At 42.4% G+C, this 25,902-nt stretch overlaps 1 protein-coding gene across 3 annotated transcripts in view; it reads right to left on the bottom strand.

Moving 5' to 3' along the window:
- The window catches only part of LOC124798705, a 478,156-nt gene that overhangs the window by 149,490 nt on the left and 302,764 nt on the right, over positions 1-25,902 (bottom strand). The window contains exon 1 of one of the 3 annotated variants that reach the window (XM_047262216.1): positions 5,092-5,191. The exons of the other annotated variants lie outside the window; for them this stretch is intronic. The gene's annotated coding sequence lies outside the window, so the exon portion shown is untranslated. Of the gene's footprint in view, positions 1-5,091; positions 5,192-25,902 lie in introns of those variants that run through there. 3 annotated transcript variants of the gene reach the window in all.

Genomic DNA, 25,902 nt, shown 5'->3' with positions numbered 1-25,902 from the left:
TCAGCAGTTAAGTCCCATAGTGCTCAGAGCCATTTTTGAACGCAGTAGGTCAAACAGGTTTGCGTGACCTTACTGCGATGATCGACAGGCGCTCACCCAACGATTCACCGCGCTTTGTTCACTGCCAGGTCTCCGTAGACATTCTGCAAGCGTCTATGAATATCTGCGCTGCTCTGGTTTTCCGCCAAAAGAAACTCAATGACAGGTCTCTGCTTGGAACGCCGTTACAGAAGTCATCGGAACTAAATGCAACTACAGGGGCTGAAGCGGGAGTATTCGATGTCTCACAAAAAATTCTGCATTTTGTTGTCAACCGAAATTGGCCGAGGAAAAAATGCGTTGCGTTCTTACTGAATGCTCCTCATAAATACTTTACTGTAATATGTTTATTAAAATGTAAGTATCTGTTTTAAACCTTCTTTTGCGTCTTCAATTTTTTTAGTCCTGTCTTCCTCAGTTGCGTGTAATATTACGGTATATTGATAATTTTTACGTATGGACCGTCTGACAGCAACTGAACAAAACACAATTTTAGTGCCATACGCGTTTCGCCTTTATTTTCTCCAAGGCATCATCAGTGGCCTGGAATATGTACATAAGTTAGCTATTTAATTTACATTTTTTGTCACTGTGCCTATAGGTTATAAACAGTTCTCGTGGTTGGTATTTCCTATTTATGTTAGCTATTTAATTTACATTTTTTGTCACTGTGCCTATAGGTTATAAACAGTTCTGGTGGTTGGTATTTCCTATTAAGTAGTAATGTTTTGAACTGTACTTACAGGTTGCGTGGACAATTTCTTACATAATACGCTCCTGTTGCATTTTTGGTGTTGTTCTTCTTCTTATAAATGCCAATTTGCGGCTTTTTTCCCACATTCCACAGCACTATGAACTGAACGCTTGTTTCAATGCAATGTTTTGGTTTCTGTTGCCGACTGTCAAATGTTTTTGTCAAAGATCGGATGTTATTGCCAAACTTTCGAGTGTAATTATCGAAGTATCTGTGATATGTTCGTGTATGCATTTGTGTGTGTGTGTGGTTTTGTGTGGTATAATTTTTTTTGGCTGTGTGTGTGTGTGTGTGTGTGTGTCCAGATGGTGTGGGGAAGAGTTTTTTGTTTTGTGTTATCATTTCCTTTATTAAGTGTAGTAAGGAGCCTGTGCTGATGTGTGTTTGTTCATTTATCACATGTTTGTTTTCTGCTATGGCTTCCTGGATGTGGAAGTTTTCTTACGTTTGTATAAGATATTTGTCATGGTTGCTTATTCTTATTATTTTCATTTCTTGTGCCACGTTTGTAGGATGATGGTTATGGTGTTTTAAATGCTCGGCAAATGTGGAATGGTTTGTTTCATACTTCCAACATCTGATATGTTCTTTGTATCTTGTTTCAAAATTCCTGCATGTCATTCCTATGTATACTGCATAACAACTTTGACTTTCAAGTTTATATATTCCTGATTGTTGGAATTTGTCCCTCTTGGTAGCTGGCTGGTTTAGATGTGATTGGAGGGTTTGCCCAGGCTTATATGCTATTTTGAAGCCCTGTCTCTTTAGGATGTTTGCAACTCTGTGTGTTAGTTTGTGTGTGTAGGTCATGGTGTACCATCTGGTTCTTTTCTGTGTGGTGTTGTCATTATGTGTGTTTGTTGAGTGTGTTTGTAAGTTTTCAGCTTGTGAGTTATTTTGTATTCTCGAAATGTTATGTTTGTTCTGTATTTGTGTTTTTATTTTTTGATTGAGCCTGTGTACCACATGTGTGTCATACCCGTTGTTTCTAGCTATTTTTATGATTATACTCATTTCTTGTTGATAGTTTCTCTTGCTGAGTGGGATTCTGTTTAATCTATGTAACATGTGTCTAGTGCTGCAAGTTTCTGGCTGTGGGGGTGGTTGGATGTGGAATGTATTATTGTGTCTGTGGCTGTTGGTTTTCTAAAGATGTTAAATGTATGTTTGCCGTTTTCTTTTTTTATTGTAATGTCAAGAAAATTTATTTGATTATCTTTTTCTTTTTCAGGTGTGAATTTTTCTTTTGCGTGATTATTAGACGAAGAAGACCGCGATTGTCTTTCCCACGCGTGTATCACAGAACACACATTGGTGCAATGGTAAATGGTGTGAGTCGAATTCAGGAACCGACCGATGTGGCGTAATTGGTAGCAAATTGGACTCGCAGTCGAGAAAACGACTATTCGAATTCCCGCTCGGCCCACCAGATTTAGGTACTCCGTAGTTTTTGTACATCGTTATGTGTACATTCCGAAATGCTATATGCAACCTTATACATCGCCTAAACCGAGATTGTGCTCCGTCTCGAACGACCTCGTCGTCGAAGAGACGTTAAATCTAAATTTCCTTCGCTTCTTCTTTCTAATTGTGGAGGAGAAGGTTTCCAATAACGATCAAAAAAATGGTTCAAATGGCTCTGAGCACTATGGGGCTTAATAACTAAGGTTATCAGTCCCCTAGAACTTAGAACTAACCTAAGGAATTCACACACATCCATGCCCGGGGCAAGATTCGAACCTATGACCGTAGCGGTAGCGCGCTTCCAGACTGAAGCGCCTAGAACCGCTCGGCTACTTCGGCCGGCAGCACAATCAACCACTTCCATTCATGTATCGTGTGTATCTCTCATCAGGCGATGATTTTATGTTCGAATTGGGTTGCTTCCGCGGTGTTCCTGAAGATTAAGAGTGTTCCTCATCTTTGATGCCCTTTCAGTCGTCAGGAGTATAAACTTTTAGACGAGGAGAGAAATTATCTTGCGAGTTTTGTTCGTTCGTGGATAGCAGGGGACAATTTATGTGGTAGACAGTGTCAGCTGTTGGCCAGATATTAGTTATCCTCTGAATTTCCATCGTATTTTTGGATCTCGCACATAATTCCAGGTCACTGCCGGTATAGTTACTAACAACAGGCCACTGCCGTCAGCATCCGCATTCCCTGCCTACTGTAATTAATTTTAATTTACTTCTTATGCAGTCACGTTATTATTATTATTATTATTATTGGAAAATTGAAACCCATTTTACTTGTATGACAAACATTTTTTGGACCCCGATCGCTTTCGTGGCGTTAGAAACACATCTTCTGGTTATCATCTAGGTAGAATCACATAACCATAATTTTTACCCTATACTATAAGTCCTGAGTCTTAAAATGTAGCTGTAATAGCAGGCACTCAAACATTTCAGGTCATCAATGGCCGACACTGGTATTATATGAAAGACCCAACTTTCATCATCAATTCAGAGTAAAAACTAAACCACTAAAGAGACGATAAGCCAAAAATAAAAACTGCACACAGCGATCCGATCCCCGATTAACTGGTGAGACCTAATGTTGTTGTTGTTGTGGTCTTCAGTCCTGAGACTGGTTTGATGCAGCTCTCCATGCTACTCTATCCCGAGCAAGCTTCTTCATCTCCCAGTACCTACTGCAGCATACATCCTTCTCAATCTGCTTAGTGTATTCATTTCTTGGTCTCCCTCTACGATTTTTACCCTCCACGCTGCCCTCCAGTACTAAATTGGTGATCCCTTGATGCCTCAGAACGCGTCCTACCAACCGATCCCTTCTTCTAGTCAAGTTGTGCCACAAATTTCTCTTCTCCCCAATCCTATTCAATACCTCCTCATTAGTTATGTGATCTACCCATCTAATCTTGAGCATTCTTCTGTAGCACCACATTTCAAAAGCTTCTATTCTCTTCTTGTCCAAACCATTTATCGTCCACGTTTCACTTCCATACATGGCTACACTCCATAAAAATACTTTCAGAAACGACTTCCTGACACTTAAATCAATACTAGATGTTAACAAATTTCTCTTCTTCAGAAACAATTTCCTTGCCATTGCCAGTCTACATTTTATATCCTCTCTACTTCGACCATCGTGAGTTATTTTGCTCCCCAAATAGTAAAACTCCTTTACTGCTTTAAGTGTATCATTTCCTAATCTAACTCCCTCAGCATCACCCGACTTAATTCGACTACATTCCATTATCCTTGTATTGCTTTTGTTGATGTTCATCTTATATCCTCCTTTCAAGACACTTTCCATTCCGTTCAACTAATCTTTCAAGTCCTTTGCTGTCTCTGACAGAATTATAATGTCATCGGCGAACCTCAAAGTTTTTATTTCTTCTCTATGGATTTTAATTCCTATGGCGAATTTTTCTTTTGTTTCCTTCACTGCTTGCTCAATATACAGATTGAATAACATCGGGGATAGGCTACAACCCTGTCACACTCCCTTCCAAACCACTGCTTCCCTTTCATGCCCCTCGACTCTTATAACTGCCATCTGGTTTCTGTACAAATTGTAAATAGCCTTTCGCTCCCTGTATTTTACCCCTGCCACCTTCAGAATTTGAGAGTATTCCAGTCAATATTGTCAAAAGCTTTCTCTAAGTCTACAAATGCTAGAAACGTAGGTTTGCCTTTCCTTAATCTTTCTTCTAAGATAAGTCGTAGGGTCAGTATTGCCTCACATGTTCCAACATTTCTACGGAATCCAAACTGATCTTCCCCGAGGTCGGCTTCTACCAGTTTTTCCATTCGTCTGTAAAGAATTCGCGTTAGTATTTTGCAGCTGTGACTTATTAAACTGATAGTTCGGTAATTTTCACATCTGTCAACACCTGCTTTCTTCCTGAAGTCTGAGGGAATTTCGCCTGTCTCATACATCTTGCTCACCAGATGGTAGAGTTTTGTCAGGACTGGCTCTCCCAAGGCTGTCAGTAGTTCTAATGGAATGTTGTCTACTACCGGGGCCTTGTTTCGACTTAGGTCTTTCAGTGCTCTGTCAAACTCTTCACGCAGTATCATATCTCCCATTTCATCTTCATCTACCGCCTCTTCCATTTCCATAATATTGTCCTCAAGTACATCGTCCTTATATAGACCCTCTATATACTCCGTCCACCTTTCTGCTTTCCCTTTTTTGCTTAGAAGTGGATTTCCATCTGAGCTCTTGATATAAAGGCAATAAAAATGCTGCGTGACAAACGACAGAATCACGCGAACATTCTGTAGTGAAATAGCAAGTTAAAAGTATAGGATCAAATAGAAATAACTCACCGAAAGTTACAATCTGATGGTATATCCGTCAACTGGTTCGGAAGACAAATAGCGTAAACCAGTCACAGGTCCAATGCTGGATTTACACAGTAGAAAAACCAGTACCTAGAAGTAAAATGACTATGATGACGGTAGGGAGGAACAGTGAAAACTACGAACCCGGTTAAGAAAACTCGCCATTATTCAGGTTCTTGGACCCACCATCACGAACGGTCCAACACTAAAGGCGCGAAAGTAATCAGCTGACTAAGAAGTCAGGCGCATGCGCTTTACACAAGGGTGCGCGCGCTGCCGCGGCAAGAGTCGTGAACACGAAACGGCCCGAAATTGGCCGCGTTAAATTCAACAAGGAAGGTAGACTGAATTCCTTACAATTATTAATATACGAACCTGAATGGGAACAATGAACGTAATCTTTATTAGATCATACCAATTAACCGGGGATCGGATAGCTAGTAGCAGCTTTTATTTTTGACATACCGCCTCTTCGGCGGTTTAGTTTTTACTCTAAATTGATGACGAACGTAGTCTTCGACACAATACCAGCACTGCTCATCCTATGAGAGTTATGAGATTACCCGTTATTATACCCACATTTTAATACTGAGAACTTATACCATACAGTAAATACAATATTTATGTACTTTTATCTAGATGATCACTTCAAGATGTGGTTGTAATGCCAGGAAACCGGTGGTGGGTCCAATAAAAAGATGCAGATTCGCAGGTACGGTTGCCCAGACTATATAGTATATTGCATTATTATTATTATTATTATTGTTATTGCGTTTCAGCGTATTTAATTACTATGCAAGTTATAAACGTTCACATTCTATGAGCTTGTGAAAATGTTATACTTGTCCCGGGAAAAAACATGCAGAAGTGCAGCTCTTGCCATTCCATCTGAACTGCATTAACTGACACTACAGGTTTCATGATACACTTGTCTGTTACATTCATACTGCACAATTTCTAGAATCAGTGATTTAAAATGTTTTGTGTCCTAACGATACAGTCTGTTAAAATGTCTTCTGTTCTAACGATACAATCTGTTGGCTCTCTCATAGGAGCGAATGTACTATAGATTTCTTGTTGTCTTCACTGTTCGAAGTCCGATTAGCAAACCAAAGGATTACAGTGTCCCGTAGCCGCAGTGAATTTTTAGTTTGTTGTAGAGAAGCGAAATATCAGATATCTGCAGAGATTATGGAGCGAGTGTAGAACGTAATTTTGGGCATTCCGGCGGGGTTGACGCAGCTCTCCGTTCAACCTTTGACTCTGGATGGCAAAAGAGCTAATTTGAAGGGAACAGATGAGAGTATCTATGAAGAATTAGAACTCACGCTGACGTTGAATCGTTTGGCAGTTATAAAACTGGGCAAGTAAAAGGATCAAACCAAAGAGGGCCGTAAATGTTAGAACAGAAATCCCAGCAGCAGGCAGTAGGCACTGAAGTTAACGACAATGGAACACAGGCAGTAATGCTTCTCAGCAAACGAGGTCTCAGTAACGACGTGTAATAAAAGTTCTCGGTTAGTAGTGAAGACCGCTCTTAGCAGTAAATGATGTTCTGCCACGAAAATTGTGCTTGGATACACTACAACCAAATAATCACATAAAAGAATACTTATGCCGTTACGAGGATCCTAACTAGTGATAACGATGATTACAGCGACGTGTGTGTATGTATGTATGTGTGTGTGTGTGTGTGTGTGTGTGTGTGTGTGTGTGTGTGTGTGTGTGTGTGTGTACGTGCTCGTTACTTGCTACTGATGCATTCGAACATGTTAATACAAGACAGAGTTGCAAAAGATGTATCTTACAAGCCTAGATCACAAAAAATGGTGTAACTTGTGGTTTCGACCTCTCAGAACTTGGTCTCACATGATTTGATTACGTTACGTGGCAACTCGTCGAAAAGATACGTACAGCATTTCGGTATAAGAACAGGCGAACTTTTAACGAACTGTTGTACGCTCCCTTGCCGCGAATCAATGGGTAAAATATTTATATCATCGGTAAAGACGCCGTTTGTGTTCCCGAGGCTGGAAAGACGTAATAAAAGAACTTTGTTTACAGGACGGTGAAAGTGTTCCCATTAAGCACTATGCCTAGTATACTGAATAACGAATCTGTCGATCTTTTAGCCGGGAGGCTCACAATATTCTTCCTAACGCTGCTCCTTTCCAAACGCAGTCCGAGCTTAGTACACACAAAAAAAGAGAGATCTGTCCAAGTACGTTTCCTTATGCCTTTGGTCTGTTAAAGGGCCATCGGGCGTTCACGTGCTGTGATCCAAGAAAACAGCATACAGTTAAAGTCAATATTCACAGACCACGATTTGAAGGCAATTTTTTTCTCGTATTAAGATTTCTGTCTCTTAATTCTCAGCCAAAGTGCTTGGTATGGTGAATCCTCTAACTCAGGGCTTCCCAACCTTTTCAGCTGGCGGACCCTTCCTTCAGTCGAAAATCCATGGCGGACCCCTAGTCAGTCAAGGGCACAGTAACTTCAAATTTCAGAGCGAAACCCATGGGAACTGAAAGCTTCTCAATGCAGGTGCCATGTTCCCAATGCCCCCCCCCCCCCCCCCCAAGTATCAATAGTATTTCGTTTAGAGATGAATGAAAACAACTTGAAATTAACGATCCAATTTGAATTCGCACTGTATCCAGACACTTATTGGTGGATTTACTCCCTTTGGCTCTGAGCACTATGGGACTTAACATCTATGGTCATCAGTCCCCTAGAACTTAGAACTACTTAAACCTAACTAACCTAAGGACAGCACACAACACCCAGTCATCACCACGCAGAGAAAATCCCTGACCCCGCCCGTAATCGAACCCGGGAACCCGGGCGTGGGAAGCGAGAACGCTACCGCACGACCACGAGCTGCGGACTTATTCCCTTTGTTCAACACACTATACCGTGATTAAAATTACTTGGTAATTGACATTTCACACGTTGGAGCTGTCTTCCTCCAAGAGCAATCAATGTCACGTCCGCCGGCCGCGGTGGTCTAGCGGTTCTAGGCGCACAGTCCGAAACCGCGCGACCGCTACGGTGGCAGGTTCGAATCCTGCCTCAGGCATGGATGTGTGTGATGTCCTTAGGATAGTTAGGTTTAAGTAGTTCTAAGTTCTAGGGGACTGATGACCACAGATGTTAAGTCCCATAGTGCTCAGAGCCATTTGAACCATTTTTTTTTTAATGTCACGTCCAAACTATTCGCTGTTGACAAGCTGTCGCTTATGGTCTGTTCACTTCCACTATTTGGCTACTGTTGTCTAAGGAGCATGCATATTTCGTAACAGTCGTGTGTGTGTGTGTGTGTGTGTGTGTGTGTGTGATTTTTCGTGAAATCCAAAGAAAAATGTTCAAATGTATGTAAAGTCTTCCTTTGGTCGTCCTCCCTCCTCATTTCAACTGGAAACTTCCCTTGCTGTGAAGGCGATGGAGAAACTGCAGCCTTCTTCAATGATCCTGACTTCAGCCACCGATCCATGTTAGAAGTAATAAACTGGTCAAAAATCGACTTATGAAACAGGTAGTGCACTGACAAGGCAAGTTTAACATTTAATGATGCCTGGGGTCGCATACGTGCCAGCGAGCGCTGTGATTGGTCGACAAAGCTCGCTCCGCGCATGCGTAAAAGGTTTCAGCGCATCTAGCGCCGTGAGCCAGCGCACAAACGACCCCCGTATTGTTGCTAAACAGTCGATCAGAGAAGCCGCATTCTCCGGCATTAAACTGTGTATATGTTTTCACTTAGGAACCGCAAAGGCTGCTTGGGGATACGACCTGAAGTAAAAGTACACGTTTTTCACACGAAAAAAAAAAATAGTGATGAATTTTATTTTCACATTTTTATTCAATAATTTTACTCATTATTTTACACGATTTGGTGAAAAGTGACAGCGGACCCCCTAGAAAGAGCCGGCGGACCCCTAAGGGGTCCGCGGACCACAGGTTGGGAAGCCCTGCTTTAACTCAAGGGTGAAATGACAAGACACAAGACTCACATAGCAACATGTGAGTACTCCACGTCATTTACAGAAACGAAATAAGCTAAATAATAGTGGAATATCAACAAAGGTGAAACCTCTAACTCAAGCGAGAAATGACAAACGTGAGACTCACAGAACAACAAGCAAGTACTCCACATTATTTACAGAAACGAAATCCTCCAAACAATGGGGGCATGTCAACAAAGGTAAGTTAGTATTTCTGTCACACACACAATGAAGGTCTTAGAATGCATCATGGATAAAACGATCCGATAAATTATGTGGACCTACGTTGCGTGAACCACGAATCTCCACTGCATTCTGTCCCTTGCTGTCTTCTCTCCTCCCCGCTGACTAAATTCAAAGCTTCCGTGTCTCTTTATGTCGTCTTCCCATCCGTTTCTTGGCCTACCCAAGAGTATGTGTTTAGGAATAATGTAATTCAACGCTGAAATGTACTTGGATGACATAAGTGAAATAAATAAAGAAATAAATTTGTTGTAATGTGGACAATGAAAGCTTCCTCAGAAAATCCAGTTTCTGGTATCTGGATTACGTGAACTACCTATCGGAGCCGTCTGCTCTTTTGATATTGTAAAAGACTGAGTTGGTTCACAATCTCATAAATTTCATTCTTCTTTTTGTTCTCCAAGTATCTCCGTCTCCCACAGAGTTCCAGATTCTTCTCAAGTTTTTTCAACCACAGAGGACAATAGGGCGTATAACGGCATCGTAAATCATCATTTTCGTAGAATATGATATGGCTTTAAACTTGAACGTATATGTGATGGCGTACAGACATGTGGAGCAGCATAAATGTTTTCATTTACATCAACAGCTATTTAATTATAAGAACTGTACCAACTTTCCAGGTGCCTGAATTAATCAAGAGACTTGAACTCGTCTCCGTTGACTGTGACGTGCTCCTGTGCATATTTAGTTCTGTCTATATGCATACGTGTGTTCTTTTTTCATTGATGAGAAGTGCTACTTCACTTGCTCTTATGGCGACCTTTCTGTACATCTCCTCAAGATCTTGTCCGCTTTCTCTCACTAATGCTACGTCGTCTGCATAAGAAAATATCTAAAGCCTGTAATCTTCAATTAATAGCCCATTATAGCCATTATTATTATTATTATATCGAACATTTTACGTCTTTTATTGTTGTTATTACTGTAATCGTAGGTGCCTCTGTTACTATCAGTAGGATTAAAAACAGGTGAAATTTGAGAGAGCGGAGCGGAGGGAGAGACTAGACTAACAAACTATGACCTCCCTCACCCTCCCGAAATAAACCGTGTATCCGCAGCTGTATCACCACTGATTTTCCAGCGACCTTTGTATTACATAATGAGCTGTAAGCTCAATCGATACCTATCTCGTTAGCAGTGGCGAGGAAGAATGGACGAGTAGGGATTAACGTCCCGTCAATAACGAGGTCAGGATCTAAGAATGAGACAGTAACTCGGTTGTGGCATTTTCCAAGTAACCACCACCGGAAGTGATGTAGGAGAAACTCAGAAAACTGAAGCCACATTTTCATGCACACTTGGAAAGCCACTGTTTACCTTTTTTTTGTACATATTCCATCTGCGTATTGGGGGAAGGGAAAATGAATACATGTATATGCACAGTAGAACTGTCATATAATCTTTCTCTATAGGCGAAATTTGTTAGATGTCTGCTTTCAGGCCTTCTTGGCAAAAGAAACCAAAATCTTGGCCAATACTCTATAGGTGGCCGCATCAGCGACTTGTATACAACTTCCGTTACCGATACACGGCGATACACTGTACTTTCACAGAGGCGTTCCAGTAAATTTAAATCTTTCATTGGTCTTCCGTTCTGCAGTACTCGTAAATTTTGTTTTGAGCCCTGGCTGGACCTGGGCGGGCTGGTACCGCATACAGAGCGAACGCCAACACCAGCCCACGTACTGTTCACGTGCCGGCCGAAGTGGCCGTGCGGTTAAAGGCGCTGCAGTCTGGAACCGCAAGACCGCTACGGTCGCAGGTTCGAATCCTGCCTCGGGCATGGATGTTTGTGATGTCCTTAGGTTAGTTAGGTTTAACTAGTTCTAAGTTCTAGGGGACTAATGACCTTAGCAGTTGAGTCCCATAGTGCTCAGAGCCATTTGAGCCACTGTTCACGTGTTGAAGGGCAAACCCCACTCACATGGTTGGTAAAACTGATGAGCAATGACGCTATTCAGAGACAAAATCTCGCCAGTACCGATATGGCACATAAATCATGGGACCACATCTCACAGCAAAAAACCTAACGAGACGAGAAAGAATAAAGGCGACCTGTATAAAGAAAGTGACTGGAGTGCCCAAAACAACACGATCTAGATTCGTACACCAGATAGCGGGAAATCCTTCCTCTTTAAAGACCTATGGATGCCACCCAACACCAGCGATCGGGAAATCTACTTTAGTAGATTTACCGAACCGCTGCAATGCAGGAAAAAAAGGAAGACACACCTCCAGAATTCTATAGCACGGGCTCTCTGATTCACCGAACATGGACAAAGAAAAAAAATAAGATGTGACACGGCACTCCATGGTTTCCATCACCTTATTTCCAACAACACATCATGCACTATGTGATCAAAAGTATCCGGACATACTTTTTCGTGTTAGATGCATTGTGCTGACACCTACTGCCAGGTACTCCATATCAGCGACCTCAGTAGTCGTTAGACATCGAGAGAGGGCAGAATGCGCTCCGCATAACTCACGGACTTCGAAAGTGGTCAGGAGATTTGGTGTCACTTGTATCATACGTCTGTATGCGAAATTTCCACACTCCTAAACATCCCTAGGTCTACGGTTTCCGATGTGATGGTGAAGTGCAAGCATGAAGGGACGAGTACAGCACAAAAGCGTACAGGCCGACCTCGTCTGCTGACTAACAGAGACCGCCGACAGTTGTAGAGCGTCGTAATGTGTAATAGGCAAACATATATCCAGATCATCACACAGGAATTCCAAACTGCATGAGGATCCACTGCAAGTACTATGACAGTTAGGCGGGAGGAGAGAAAACTTGGATTTTATGGTCTAGCAGCTGCTCGTAAGCCACACATTACGCTGGTAATACCAAACGACGCCTCGTTTGGTATAAGCAGCGTAAACATTGGACGATTGAACAGTTAAAAAACGTTGTGTGGCGTGGCGAATCACGGTACACGATGTGGCGATCCGATGGCAGGGTGTGGGTATGGCGAATGCCCGGTGAACGTCATCTGCCAGCGTATGTAGTGCCAACAATAAAATTCGGAGGCGGTGGTGTTATGGTGTGGTCGTGTTCTTCTTCTTGTTGTTTTGCGTGGCACTACTACAGCACAGGCCTACATTGATGTTTTAAGCACCTTCTTGCTTCCCACTGCTGAATTGCAGTCCTGGGATGGCGATTGCATCTTTCAACACGATCGAGCGCCTGTTTGTAAAGCACGGCCTGTGACGGAGTGGTTACACGACAATAACATCCTTGTAATGGACTGACCTGCACAAGAGTCCTGACCTGAATCCTATAGAACACCTTTGGGACGCTTTGGAACGCCGACTTCGTGCCAGTCCTCACAGACCGACATCGATACCTCTCCTGAGTGCAGCACTCCGCCGGCCGCTGTGGCCGAGCGGTTCTAGGCGTTTCAGTCCGGAACCGCGCTGCTGCTACGGTCGCAGGTTCGAATCCTGCCTCGGGCATGGATGTGTGTGATGTCCTTAAGTGAGGTTTAAGTAATAAGTCTAGGAGACTGATGACCTCAGATGTTAAGTCCCATAGTGCTTAGAGCCATTTGAACCATTTTTGCAGCACTCCGTAAAGAATGGGCTACCATTCCCCAAGAAACCCTTCCACCATCTGATTGAACGTATGCTTGCGAGAGTGGATGCTGTCGTCAAGGCTAAGGGTGGGCCAACATCATATTCAATTTGAGCATTACCGATGGAGGGCGCCATGAACTTGTACGTCTTTTTCAGCCAGGTGCCCGGATACTTTCGATCACATAGTGTATCACGAAACATGCGCAACGTGTGAATGTAAACTGTTTCATCGAAAAAGCGAGCGGTACCATACAGAGCTGTGAACAAAAAGGACACGGTCAATAGGTGACTACGCAAACCACAATATGGAAAACTCCTAATTTCGTGTATTTTATAATTGTACTTTGAGCTTGTACGGCTATTTAGCTGCAGTAAATGATGAGGTAACGCGTCGGCAGAAATAGTCAACCAATCAAGGGGTTGGAAATGGTCACTTGAGGGGCCGTTTGCGAACTGGGGAGCTCAATGGAGCCTAGATCTCTGCCTGCCTTTGCCAGACAGCTCTCGACCCAAGCAAATGATCCTTTTATATCCTCTTGGACAACGCGTCCACTCAATCTGCCGGTAGCCTCGCCAAGCAATGATGTATCCGTTGATGTTGCAATGCAAAAGGACAACCAGAGTTACGAATAAAACATAATTATTCATTACGTGACCGGTTTCTGGTTAATACGCATTTTCAACCCGACGAAGGCCTGCAAAGTTAAATGTACGTACGAAATAACATTATTTAATGCCGATACATATGCGAGGTCTGTACAAAATATTCCGGTACTTTGTCCACAAAATGATTCTATGCTTATCGTTTACTTATTGTGCATGGTCTTCTTCGAAATATTCTCCTCCAGAATTGATACACCGCTCCCAATGCCGTTTCCACTTCCGGAAGTAGTCTTAGCACGTCTCGTTGCATCGCGCGAAGCAGTCCACGATTTTTTTTTTCTCATCAATGGTTCAAATGGCTCTGAGCACTATGGGACTCAACTGCTGTGGTCATAAGTCCCCTAGAACTTAGAACTACTTAAACCTAACTAACCTAAGGACATCACACACATCCATGCCCGAGGCAGGATTCGAACCTGCGACCGTAGCGGTCGTGCGGTTCCAGACTGTAGTGCCTTTTTCTCATCTATCGTTGCAAATCTTCGTCGTTTCAACGGGGTTTTTAACTCTGAAAATAATAAAAAAGGTCCGGAGGGATCAGGTCGGGAGAGTACTGAGGATGAAGCAACATAGTGATTTCGTTTCTTGTGCAACAGTCATGCACCAGCAAGGACGAATGTGCAGGTGTATTATTGTGATGCAAAAGCCATGAATTGTCTCACCACATTTCAGGCTGTTCCCTTCGCACATTTTCTCGTAGGCGTCACAACACGTGCCGATAGTACTATCGATTAACAGCTTGTCCCTGTGGCACGAATTCAGCATGAACTAATCCTCAAAGTCAAAGAAAACTGTCAGCATGGCTTTGACATTTTACCTACCCTTGGAGAACCTTTTCCCATCCATTGCGAAGACTGAACCTTGGTCTCAACATCATAATCGTAGACCGACGTGTCATCACCAGGTATGATTCTCTTAAGGAACACCTCGTTCTCGTTTGCGAGATCCAAAAGATCTTCTCAGATTGTCATGCGAAGGTCTTTCTGGTCTTGACTCATGAGCCGTGAGACGAATTTAGAGGCAACACGAAGCATTCCAAGATGCTTTGTCAGGATTCCGTGACATGATCCAACTGGCACGTTACAGTCATCTGCAGTCTCTCGGACTGTCGGTCTTCGATTGGCACCCACAATTTCGTTGACGTTACTGACATGAGCGTCGTCTGTAGAAGTCGAAGGACGTCCAGAACGAGGGTCATTTTTAACTTCCATACGGTCTTTGTTAAACCGTATGAACCATTCGTAACACCGAGTACGGCTTAAACACTCATCGTCGTAGGCTCCCTGCATCATTTGGCGTTGGCGTGTCTCTGTAAAGGTTTTCTTGAGCTTCCCGCGAAGTTTAATGCACTCGCGCTGCTTCTCTAACCCGCTATCTCGAAATTCGTCAACTGTGCGCCACAACGTTCTACTCTAACAGCACCGAGCAATAACAGACACACAGCAATGAAACTTCCGAGTTACACACTACACGCAGACGTGTGGAGGGATGTCAACTGCTTTTCACTCCAACACACCATCGATTACGAATGTTCCGGAATTTTCTGAACAGACCTTGTATGTCTGGTCCCACTGTTCACTGTGTAAACACCTATTTTATTCACAACTCTGGCTGTCCCATAACATACAGCATGCTGGAAATATGCAAAGTATCCGGTAATCTTTAGCGATAATGTTGGAGATTCGGCCACTTTTACAGTATGAATAATCTATTTTTAACTATCCTCTTAACCGGATGCACACTAGATCCTGACGGCCTTTTCGCCGGCCAACTAATGTATTAGTAAACGAAAACACTACTCACGGATTACGGCTTAGACCTATACCGGCTGGCGTACTGCAGGTACGAGGGGCGTGCGGACATGTGATCAGCTTCTAGCCAGTCCCTCCAGCTATTACTGTCAGTAGATTAATCTTGGTGATGCCGCTGCTTCTTTATTTACGCAGCTCCTCATCTGGTCTCGCGAGGCTGAGTCGATCCCGTTCCAGACCTCCCACCTCAGAAAAAATCTGAAAGGTATTCGGGATCGAACAACGGCCTTTCCGCTCCGAAAGTGGAAATAGTATTGTGCTAAATATGTGATATTGTAATTAATCGCTGTGTAAACATTTATAAGGTAGCATGCTTCCATTTGACAATATGTCAGTTCTTAATGAAATTAAGTAACTGCACCCATAGAACATAAGCGGATCACCTAATAGCCCATAACTACCACCCAACTACAATAACAACAGATTTAAAAATACTGAAATCCAGCCACAGCCTATATCACAAACTGACAATAGAACTTCCTCATACAGAAGGCAATAGCAGAAGGCAAACAAGTTTTAAATGAAAGCACTACACTCTGTAAGGACACATTATTTAACACGTTATAGGAACTTTACAGAAAAGGCAAAACAAACAGCTAAAGGAGCTTACACACACACACACACACACACACACACACACACACACGCACGCACACACGTCGAAAGAGAGACAAAAAGCAAACAAAATTCAAATTCGGCACCAGACACTCTCGGGAACAAATGAACGCCGTCGGGGTTAGGAAACACAACATAGTGCTCACCACAATTTGCGAAGTGAAAAGGCGTTTATAAAAAACGAAATTACACGAAGTATATTCATGTGTGTGTGCAGAGCCCTCAGAACGCCAAAGAAGAAGGATCAGTCAGAAGAAAACGTGAGTAATAACAAATATATAAGCAAAACATTTTGCCACGGCAAAACCACGTATTTTTTTTTTTTTTTTTTTTTTTTAATTAAGGGATGTGTTGGCTCGCCGATGAAATCCACATTTACACTGTTTAGTTTGCAAATGACAAGCTATCCGTGCAGGACACCATACAGATTGTCCTCCGAAAGCTTTTTATAGGCCTCTATTTGTAAGATCAGTTACAACCTAAAATATGTTCACTTGTTACAGTTTTAAATAAACAAAACCCACTGATGATGGCACAGAGGTGCCGAAAGATGTTTGGGTAAGAAGAAAAAAACTATTTTTACATAAAGGCGGTACTTGTATCTTATAATTTCTAGGCAGTCGTGGGTTCGATTACTATGCGAGATTTTTTTTTTATTTTCAATTTTTACGTTACTTATACTGCAAATAAACGGAAATAATGCTCAATGAAAAGGCATGAAAAGGAAAGGCGAAGGTAAGTTTGGTACTGCAGGTAAGTTTCGAAGAAAGTACTTAGGGCGTCCATGAGAACTCTGCAGATAACTTTCCACAGAAAGTGTTGTAATTAATGTGGACAGGACTTCGTATTCCTTTAGTTTCATTTTGACTTGGAGCAGCCTTCCACAGCTGCACGCAACTAGATCCCCAGTGCATGTTAAATCGGCCGTTGGGGACAACGATAGCTACGGCTACGGATTAATATTAATTTTTCGAGAACGTTGTGAGAATACAGTGGGAGCATAGTTTTTATGTAGAAAGTTTAAAACAACCATGTAACTATAAAGATGCAGAGAAAATTACTGCTTCCCTTGTTTTACGGAGAATATCATCCTGCACGTGTAATTAATCAAGTGTAAGATATAAAGGCATCTAATTTGTATAAGAAATTCTCGTGTAAGCTTTACCATGCCTTCCTGGAAATTTATTTGCAATCCCAAATTTCTTTTGCTTTTCTCATGCTTTTTACGACAATATTAATAAATACAACACACTGAGAATTATTTACTTTATTTGCAGTGTAAGTAACGTAAAAAAATGTGTGTGAAATCTTATGGGACTTAACTGCTAAGGTGATCAGTCCGTAAGCTTACACACTACTTAACCTAAATTATCCTAAGGGCTAACACACACACCTCCGCCGGGACCAGCCGCACAGTCCACTGCTGCAGCGCCTCAGGCCGCTCGGCTAATCCCGCGCGGCCAAGTAACGTAAAAATTGAATAGAAAAGTAAGAAAAGAAGATTCCGCTTAGGAACTCGACCCCACTGCCTTCGGACTACCGCTCTGTATTCCTTCCACTGTACCAACCGCTACATGGTATCTGTGCTAACATAAATGTCTCTTGCCTCGCCGCGACTGCTACGGTCGGAGGTTCGAATCCTGCCTCGGGCATCTTGCCTCGCCTGACCCCCGCCATGAATGCTATTTTTTTCCTAAACGCTTGGCCACGCGGAGCTCCTGTTCCTTTCACCTTCATTTCTGGCCCCATATACCATGAATTTGGACAAAATCGGCGATGGCGAATAGGTGCGGTCCCCTTGTTAGCTAAGCTATCATTTGCAACAAACAGCACGGCAGTATCCAGCACAGTTCTTAGAAATACAGTTTCATTAACAAGGAGACTTTTTTGCTCACCTTACATTTAATATTTTTCACCTCGAAGGAATTCAAATAATTTCGTGTTCAGGAATATAAATTGCTGAATGCTTTCGAAGTGAAGTATTGCTTTTTCAGTAAATATTCTCCCGTCGTATTTTGTTGGGTCCGCCGTCAGCCAGCTCTCAAAAGTTCACTGGTCATTAAATTACGTTAATTACAGGTTCCATTGCAATGTTTTTAATTTAACGTGATTTTGTCGTGGCAAATTGTTTTGCGTATATATTTGTTATTATTCACGTTTTTCTCTGACTGATCCTTTTTCTTTTGCGTTCTGAGGGCACTGCACACACATATTAATGTACTTCATGTAATTTCGTATTTTATAAACGCCTTTTCACTTCGAAAAATGTGGTGAGCAATATGTTGTGGTGTTTCCTAACCCCGACGGCGTTCATTTGTTCCCAAGAGTGTTCGGTGCCGAATTTGAATTTTGTTTACTTTTCTCTTTCTACGTGTGTTTATGTTGCCTTTTCTGTATAATTCCTTTAATGTGTTAAATAACGTGCCTTTACAGAGTCTAATGTTTTCATTTATTGCCTCCTGTATGATGAAGTTCTCTTCTATTGTCAGTCTGTGGCTGGATTTCAGTATTTTTAAATCTGTTGTTACTGTAGTTGGGTGGTAGATAGGGGCTATTAGGTGGTCCGCTTATGTGATATGGGTGCTGTTACTTTTTTGGGCTATGAGTGTTCTGAGTCTCTTGTTTTAAAGTTGCTGCATGTTTGTCCTATATACGAGTGCTGACTGAAAAGTAATGCCCCCAGCTTAGCAACTCTTCAACAGTTGCAGCATTGGTATACGGCATGTACTGGATTGTTCCGTAGCATCTTCTCTACAGCTCCAGTTGACAGGCAGCCTTATCATTGAACGGTTGTGTTGTTACAGTGTAAAGTATGGAACCCTGAGCAGACGGCCGCTCAATGCGATTTAAGCAACGAGCAATTCTTGACAGCAGAAGATGTTACCCCAAAGAGATTCATCAGAGAATGAAAGCAGTTTATGGTGATTGTGTTGATGTGAGTACTGTGCGTCGTTGAGCGAGTAAGTTTAAAGATGTTGTGACGGGAACATCTGACTGGTGACAAAAAAAGAGTTGGACGTCGTGTGACAGCAACCACCGAGTTTCACAGGAAAAAAGTTGACATTGATTCAGGATGATCATCGTATCACTCAGAGAGAAATTGCAAGCACAATCGGCATTTCACAAGAACGTGTGGGTCACATTATTGCTTTGCTTGGCTACAGGAAGATCTGTGCACGATGGGTACCCCGGATGCTGACTCCGGAAACAAAAGCGCACAGACTTGAAATTTGCCAGGAACTTCTCCCGCGTTATGAGAATGAAGGTGACGCCTTTCTCCATTCAATTGTGACAGACGAAACGTGGGTACACCATTACAACCCGGAGACGAAACGTCAGTCTATGGAATATCGACACAAAGACTCGCTCCAGAAAAAAATGAAGACGTTGAGAGAACTTGTGAGACTGTGGTTTCAGAAACAAAATTTCGACTTCTTCTATGCCGGTTTCAGAAAACTTGTTCATCGTTGGCAGAAATGTATCCAATTGGCTGGTGATTATGTGGAAAAGTGAATATTGTTAATTAAAGATCACATTCGAAGGATTATTTCTGCGTTTGTTTAAAATATTCCCATCCAAACCCAATTAATGAAGGTGGAGGCATTGCTTTTCATTCATCCCTAGTATACTGATTAGCAAGTGTTGCATGTGAGTTCATATATTCCTGTTCTGTTGAATTTATCTGTGGGTAACTTCTCTGTTCTGAGTTTTTTCTGTGTTGTGTTGTCTGTCCTGTATCCTATTTGAAGTCCCCGTTTCTTCAATATATTGCCTGTTCTGTGGACAATTTTGTTACTGTAGGTTGGTATGTGACATTTTGGTTTTTTTTTTATGTGCGTGTGTGTGTTGATGTGTGCTGTGTAAGGTTTTGTGTGTGTGTTGCGTGTTCGTTCCTTCTCGGTTTACTTGCATAAAGGCGGAACCTATATGCTATAATTTGACTGCAAACACGGGAATAAAGACAAGAGTTGCGTATCCAAAGGATGAATACTGCCTGGAAACTTCCGAAACATAAAAGGCTCATCAGTCGGCCGATCAGCGCCAAAAAGGCTGTTGGATTTTCTTTCCGCTTTGCCATCTGGAGCTCCCACTCCTATCTCTTATAAACCATAAATTTGGACGAAACTTTTTCAAACTATTTTTTTGTCAAACTTTTTTTTGTGTACACAATTCCACACATGTGATCCGTTTATTGCCCGTAGAGCGCCTAGGCGATAATCAAGTTCTCTGCATGTTTTTGCCAACTTCTCTTGCGTCACTATCCTCTACCGTATTTCATATTTGTTCCTCAAGAGATTTTGCACAATAGCACTGGTGAACTGAACACGTCATCCTCAATGTAATGCCCCAAAAACCGTGAAGACAGGTCATGGCTGGTGAACTTGGTGCCCATGATGTTGGACTGTCTCTACCCACCCATTCGTCCGGAAAAAACCGCCTGCTCAGCTGAGTGATAAAGCGTTTGCCTACCACGCAGTGGGCCAGGGTTCGAGATTTTCTCCGTACGTGGACTGGGTGTTGTACTGTCCTCGTCGTCATTTCATCATCACCGACACGCAAGTCGCCCAATTCGGCGTCACCTGAAATAAGACTTGCAACTCAACGGCCGAACTTCCCCGAGTGGGGCCTCCTGGGCATTTCACTTTTTTTTAGTCCGGAGAGGTTTCATCCAAAAACAAGCGAATGCTACCCATTGTTGAAAGTCCTGTAACTGAGGTACAACATAAAGTTCAATCATATTCAGATAAAAAGTTAACGAGTTGGGCTACTATTTGCAACAAACCACATAGCTGTATCTAGCACAGTTACTTAGAAATAGATTTCTGTTGTGAAGAAGACTTTATGCTCACACTGTGTATTGAATGTAAAGACTGTCCACAAGTGTTGTCTAACTTTGACTACATCGTCACTGGATTATAAGTCATCTCTCACTTCAGTCTGTAACCGCGCGACCGCTACGGTCGCATCCTGCCTCGGGCATGGACGTGTTTGATGTCCTTAGATTAGTTAGGTTTAAGTAGTTCTAAGTTCTAGGGAACTGATGACCTCAGATGTTAAGTCCATAGTGCTCAGAGCCATTTGAACCATTTCATCTCTCACGAATTTTCGATCTTCAAGCGCGAATAATTATATCTAGGAATAGTATCCTGATCTCTACACATGATAACGAGAAGAACCGGCTGGTCATGAGAAAATATTTCAAAAGATAAGCATGTAATTACTATATACGAACACAATTACAGTCGTGCAGTTTCTCCACACACGAAGTAAACCTATGCAGTTAAACTAATAAAACAAATCAACGACGACCTTCGCAGAATTGTGTTACGGTCGTTAACCTTAATTGATTCTAGTTTCCTGGAGGTAAGTACTACGGAAGAAATCAAGACAGGATGGAAAACTTCCTCGCCCTGTTCACGTTACTACACGACGTATCTACCGATAGAGAATGAAACCGCAAGTGTCTTCCGTTGCTGCCCGACTGCCCAGCGATTACACCATGAAATGAGTCATGTAGTGGAAAGTGCTGTGGAGCGGAACCACGAGAAAGAAAACGAAAGCCCTGGCGAGGCAGCGTGAAGGATGGGTGGGTTGGTCACCCCTGGCGCTAGGAAGACAGGTTCACTGCCCGCCCAAGGCTAGCCGCGGGTTTCCCCACCGGCCAGTAAAATCAGTTCTGAAACAGGGGAAGAGAAGGGGCAACGGGACGCATCCTTTTTTTCTACCAATCTCGTCTGAAGGTAAGATTATCTTGTTTCGTTATGCGCACCTGTCCAAGGAAGGCCGCGCGAGTACGTAGGCACCGGCTGCGCTTGAGTTACGGTCAGGCGTGCGTTCTGGGCAGGTGCTCCAGTAAAAGATGAGCATTACGGGACTTCGAAACTCTAGGCGTCACACACTAGTGATAGTCAATTGCAAGTACAGATTTAAAGAGGTCAATCTTTCTTGTGCTCCGAAGGAGGTCGTTCTCTGATTTCCTCTCAAAAGATGCAGATTTAAAGAGGTCAATCTTTCTTGTGCTCCGAAAGAGGTCGTTCTCTGATTTCCTCTCAAAAGATGCTGTTGGAGACAGAATATTCCACTTGAACATGTAAATAAAGGAAAAGCCAAGTAAGTGCGCGTTGTTCGTTCACTAAATTACTTTTTCTGCTTACGGTTGGTAAAGCGGAAACTACAAACCGAATAAAGATATTGTTTAAATTTAAAAGTCCGTTCTATATTGCAGAATGCTCTTTGTTGGGTCAAAAACGACGCCTTTCACCAGGTAGTGCATCATCAGGTAATCTCATGCGATGTGGCTCATTAGTCATGACAGCGCAGAATAACACCAAGCTGCCGGCCGTGGTGACCGAGCGGTTCTAGGCGCTTCAGTCCGGAACCGCGCGACTGCTACGGTCGCAGGTTCGAATCTTGCCTCGGGCATGGAGTGTGTGTGATGTCCTTAGGTTAGTTAGGTTTAAGTAGTTCTAAGTTCTGGGGGACTGATGACCTCAGATGTTAAGTCCTATAGTGCTGAGAGCCATTTTTTGAATACCACGCTCATCAACTGTAAACAAGGCCCCGAACAAATTGTCGGTGGCCGATCTGCGCGCTCACATTATGTAGTTAATGAGCGTGGTCTTAACACTGTGCTGCTGTGACTGATGACACACATAGCACGAGATATCCTGAAGACGCCCTACCCGGGTGAAACGCGCCGTTTTTGAGCTAATAAAGAGCATTCTGCAACCTAGGGCTATCTTTCAATATTGATTACAATAGAAGGTTCCTGTACCACCGCGCACAATGAATTGGAATAAAATTTCAGATTTTGTTAGTTTGATGTTTCTTTCGTGTTTGGATATAAGAACGTTAATTGTGGTGAAAGATAAGGCAGGAAGTGTATATTATCTGCGCTCGAGTAAGATTCCATCCTACTGTAGGCAGTGAGCTACCAATAACTCCGTCCAAGCAAATGTCATGAACCTGTACAAACTTACTACTCTTTTTAAAAGTTTCGCAGTCTTTTTCTTTTTATCAAATGTCATTGGATCCGCGAGGTTAATCAAACTAAGTCCTAATACTCATCTCGAAGCTGAAGCTCATTCTTTTGTCGTGTTTACTCACAAAAAAAGTTTGTTTTTGGATAGGGTACGACTCGAGCAAACACAATTTTATCCTCTTTTTTTATCCACACATGTTTCGCTGGAGTTCAGCAAAATCAGTGGTTTTCTTATTTGCATTTTATCAAACAACAAGAAAAATTGCCTCTTACTGCCTGTACATTATATAATTTCAGTTTTTAAGCATTCACAAATAACAAAAAGGATTTTTTTATACCTTCTTAACGCATACTGTGGTTTCTGTAGTTTTCTGCACTTTGCATTACAGTTATTTTTCTTCCACAGTTCGTAATCTGGGACCACAGAACTGAACATAGCAAACTTATTTACATCGATAACTACTTTTGCAAATGTTAGACTGTTGTGGTTTACGTTATTTTAGTCTATGCGTAATATTGAGTATGCGTATACCTTTACCCATACTTAGACTAAAATAATGTAAACTACAACGTCTAACATTTCAAAACCAAATTTTCAATGTAAGTAAATTTCCTATATGAAATTCTCTATGGATGCAGATGACAAACTATGAAAGAAAAAACATCTATTACGCAAACTACAGATCTACATAAGCCACAGCATATGTTAATAAGGTATTAAAAAAAGCGAGTTTTCATATTTGTGGCTACTTTATTAAAAATTGAAATAACACAAGCACAGTCAGAAAAAAGCAATTTTTATTGTTATTTCATAGAAACCAAATGAGAAACCCACTGATAATGGTGCACCTTCAGCGAAACATATCTGGGTAAAAAGGAAGAAAAAATTATTTCTGTTCAAGGACAAAACTGTCCAAAAACAAAGTTAAAAGTCTTAATGTAAGAGGTTTGATTTTCGAGTGGTTCTAAAAATTGTGTTCAGGAACTTGAAACAACCTTCTCCTGTAGTAATGTTCTGCATATGTGTGCATCTTGCTTCAGAATCACAGCAAACCTGGATAATGAGATCACCGTGGCTTTTGAAATCGGACTGCTGCAGTGCGGATCCACTGAAAATGATGTAGCATGTCCACACGATACCGTTGCCAGATGTGCGTACTGCATATCTTTTCATCATTCCTCTCTATTTGTATCACTTCCCTGAAACTTCACATTTGCACTTCGATCACGAATACGGAAATAGCATACGACAAAACAGGAACTTTTATTTGGCTTATATGGCTCGTTATGAACTTCAAGTGTTACTGTATAGTGTTTAAGACAAATGTTTAGTCTTTTGCCAAAATAATACCTCGCTTATGAGACTTGTGATTCTGCTGCTCGTAATTTTTTGTTAGATAGTATTGTTTCCTCAGCGACCTGTACTTGTGTGGTCTTTATAAGTTGTTTACTTTTAAAAATCGATGGAGCATAATTGCATAACTTTACAGCTGTTATCACCTCCATTAGTGGTAGCAAATATCTCTCTGCATTTTAAAAAACAGTTATAACGATTCGAGATGGCGTGCTGCCCTTGTTAAGTACGAGGGGCGTTGCATAAGCAATGCAATGTTGTGGTTTCTTTTTCTTGGCCAATTTCGGTTGAAAAAAGGCAAAATTTGTAGTTGGATACAGTGGATTATTTCCGCTCCAGTCTCTATAGTTCCATGAAGTTCCGATAAGTGGCTGCGCTATACGTAACCTTCAAAATGGCGCCTGTAACGAAGATGCCTTCCAAGCAGGAGCTGTCACTAAGTTTCTTTTGGCGGAAGACAACAGCATCGCACACATTCATGGGCGTGTGCAGAAAGTCTATGGGGAGCTGGCAGTAAACAAAAGCACGGTGAGTCTTTAGTCGAGGTGTCTTGTCATCGTCGCAACAAGGTCGCGCCAACTTGTCCTAACTCCCGCATGCCAGACAGCCGCACACAGCTCCTGCAATGTTGGAAACTGAAGAAACGATTTCAGCGTGTTCGTCGCCACGAAAATGCAAACCAACTTCCTCTTCTCCATGACAACGCAAGGCCTCACATAAATCTGAGCAGCCAGAGCAGCTCACGAAGCTTCATAGGAATGTTCTTCCTCATCCACCCTTAGTTCGGATTTTGCACCTTCGGACTTCAATCTCTTGGGCCTAATGAAGGATGCACTCCGCGGGAAGCAGTACGTAGATGATGTGGAGGGTTTGATGCAGTAAGACGTTGGCTCCGACAATGATCAGTAGAGTGGTACCATGCGGGCATAGAGGCCCTCCCAGTAAGGTGGACGTAACGCCGTCCCACTGTACAAAGATTATTTTTAAAAAAAGAGGGTTTTGTAACCAAATAGTGGGAAATAATATGGTGTACTGGGTTCTGAAGAAAAACAAACTGCTTTCAGAAAAAAAAGTGTTGCACTACTTGCTGAACGCCCCTCGTATATAGACTGCAGGGAGACAGACCGGCGGTGACTTGATGGAATTGAGTGCCTCCTGGTAGTATTTTGCTTTTTGATATGGGAATATGGGCGACCGCAGCAATTTATCCTGTACGAGTGGGTGGGTGGGTGGGATGGGAGGAGGGGTGCTGGAAGGGTGGGTGGGAAAAGCACAAGACTCTAAAATTGCCGTTTTTTATATACGAGTGTAATCCCAAAAAGAAGGTCTCCTATTTTTTTATAAGTAGAGAACTCTATTTGTGTGGCAGTTTGTCACACTGTTATGAAGAGTGCTTCACGCGCTGTGTGTAAACATGCGCACGCCGCACATTGAGGCGCTCAGTCTTGGCTTGGCAGCCGTTGAGAATGGAGCTCCCGTTGAATGTTACCGCCAAGTGCGAATTGCGCGCAGTTATTCGGTATCTGAACGCAAAGGGCACTGCGC

This window comes from Schistocerca piceifrons, chromosome 5 (genome assembly GCF_021461385.2).
Source record: "Schistocerca piceifrons isolate TAMUIC-IGC-003096 chromosome 5, iqSchPice1.1, whole genome shotgun sequence".
Taxonomy (NCBI): Eukaryota; Metazoa; Arthropoda; class Insecta; order Orthoptera; family Acrididae; genus Schistocerca; species Schistocerca piceifrons.
The sequence above is the reverse complement of the archived record's forward strand: the minus strand, read 5'-3'. Positions and strand labels throughout refer to the sequence as shown.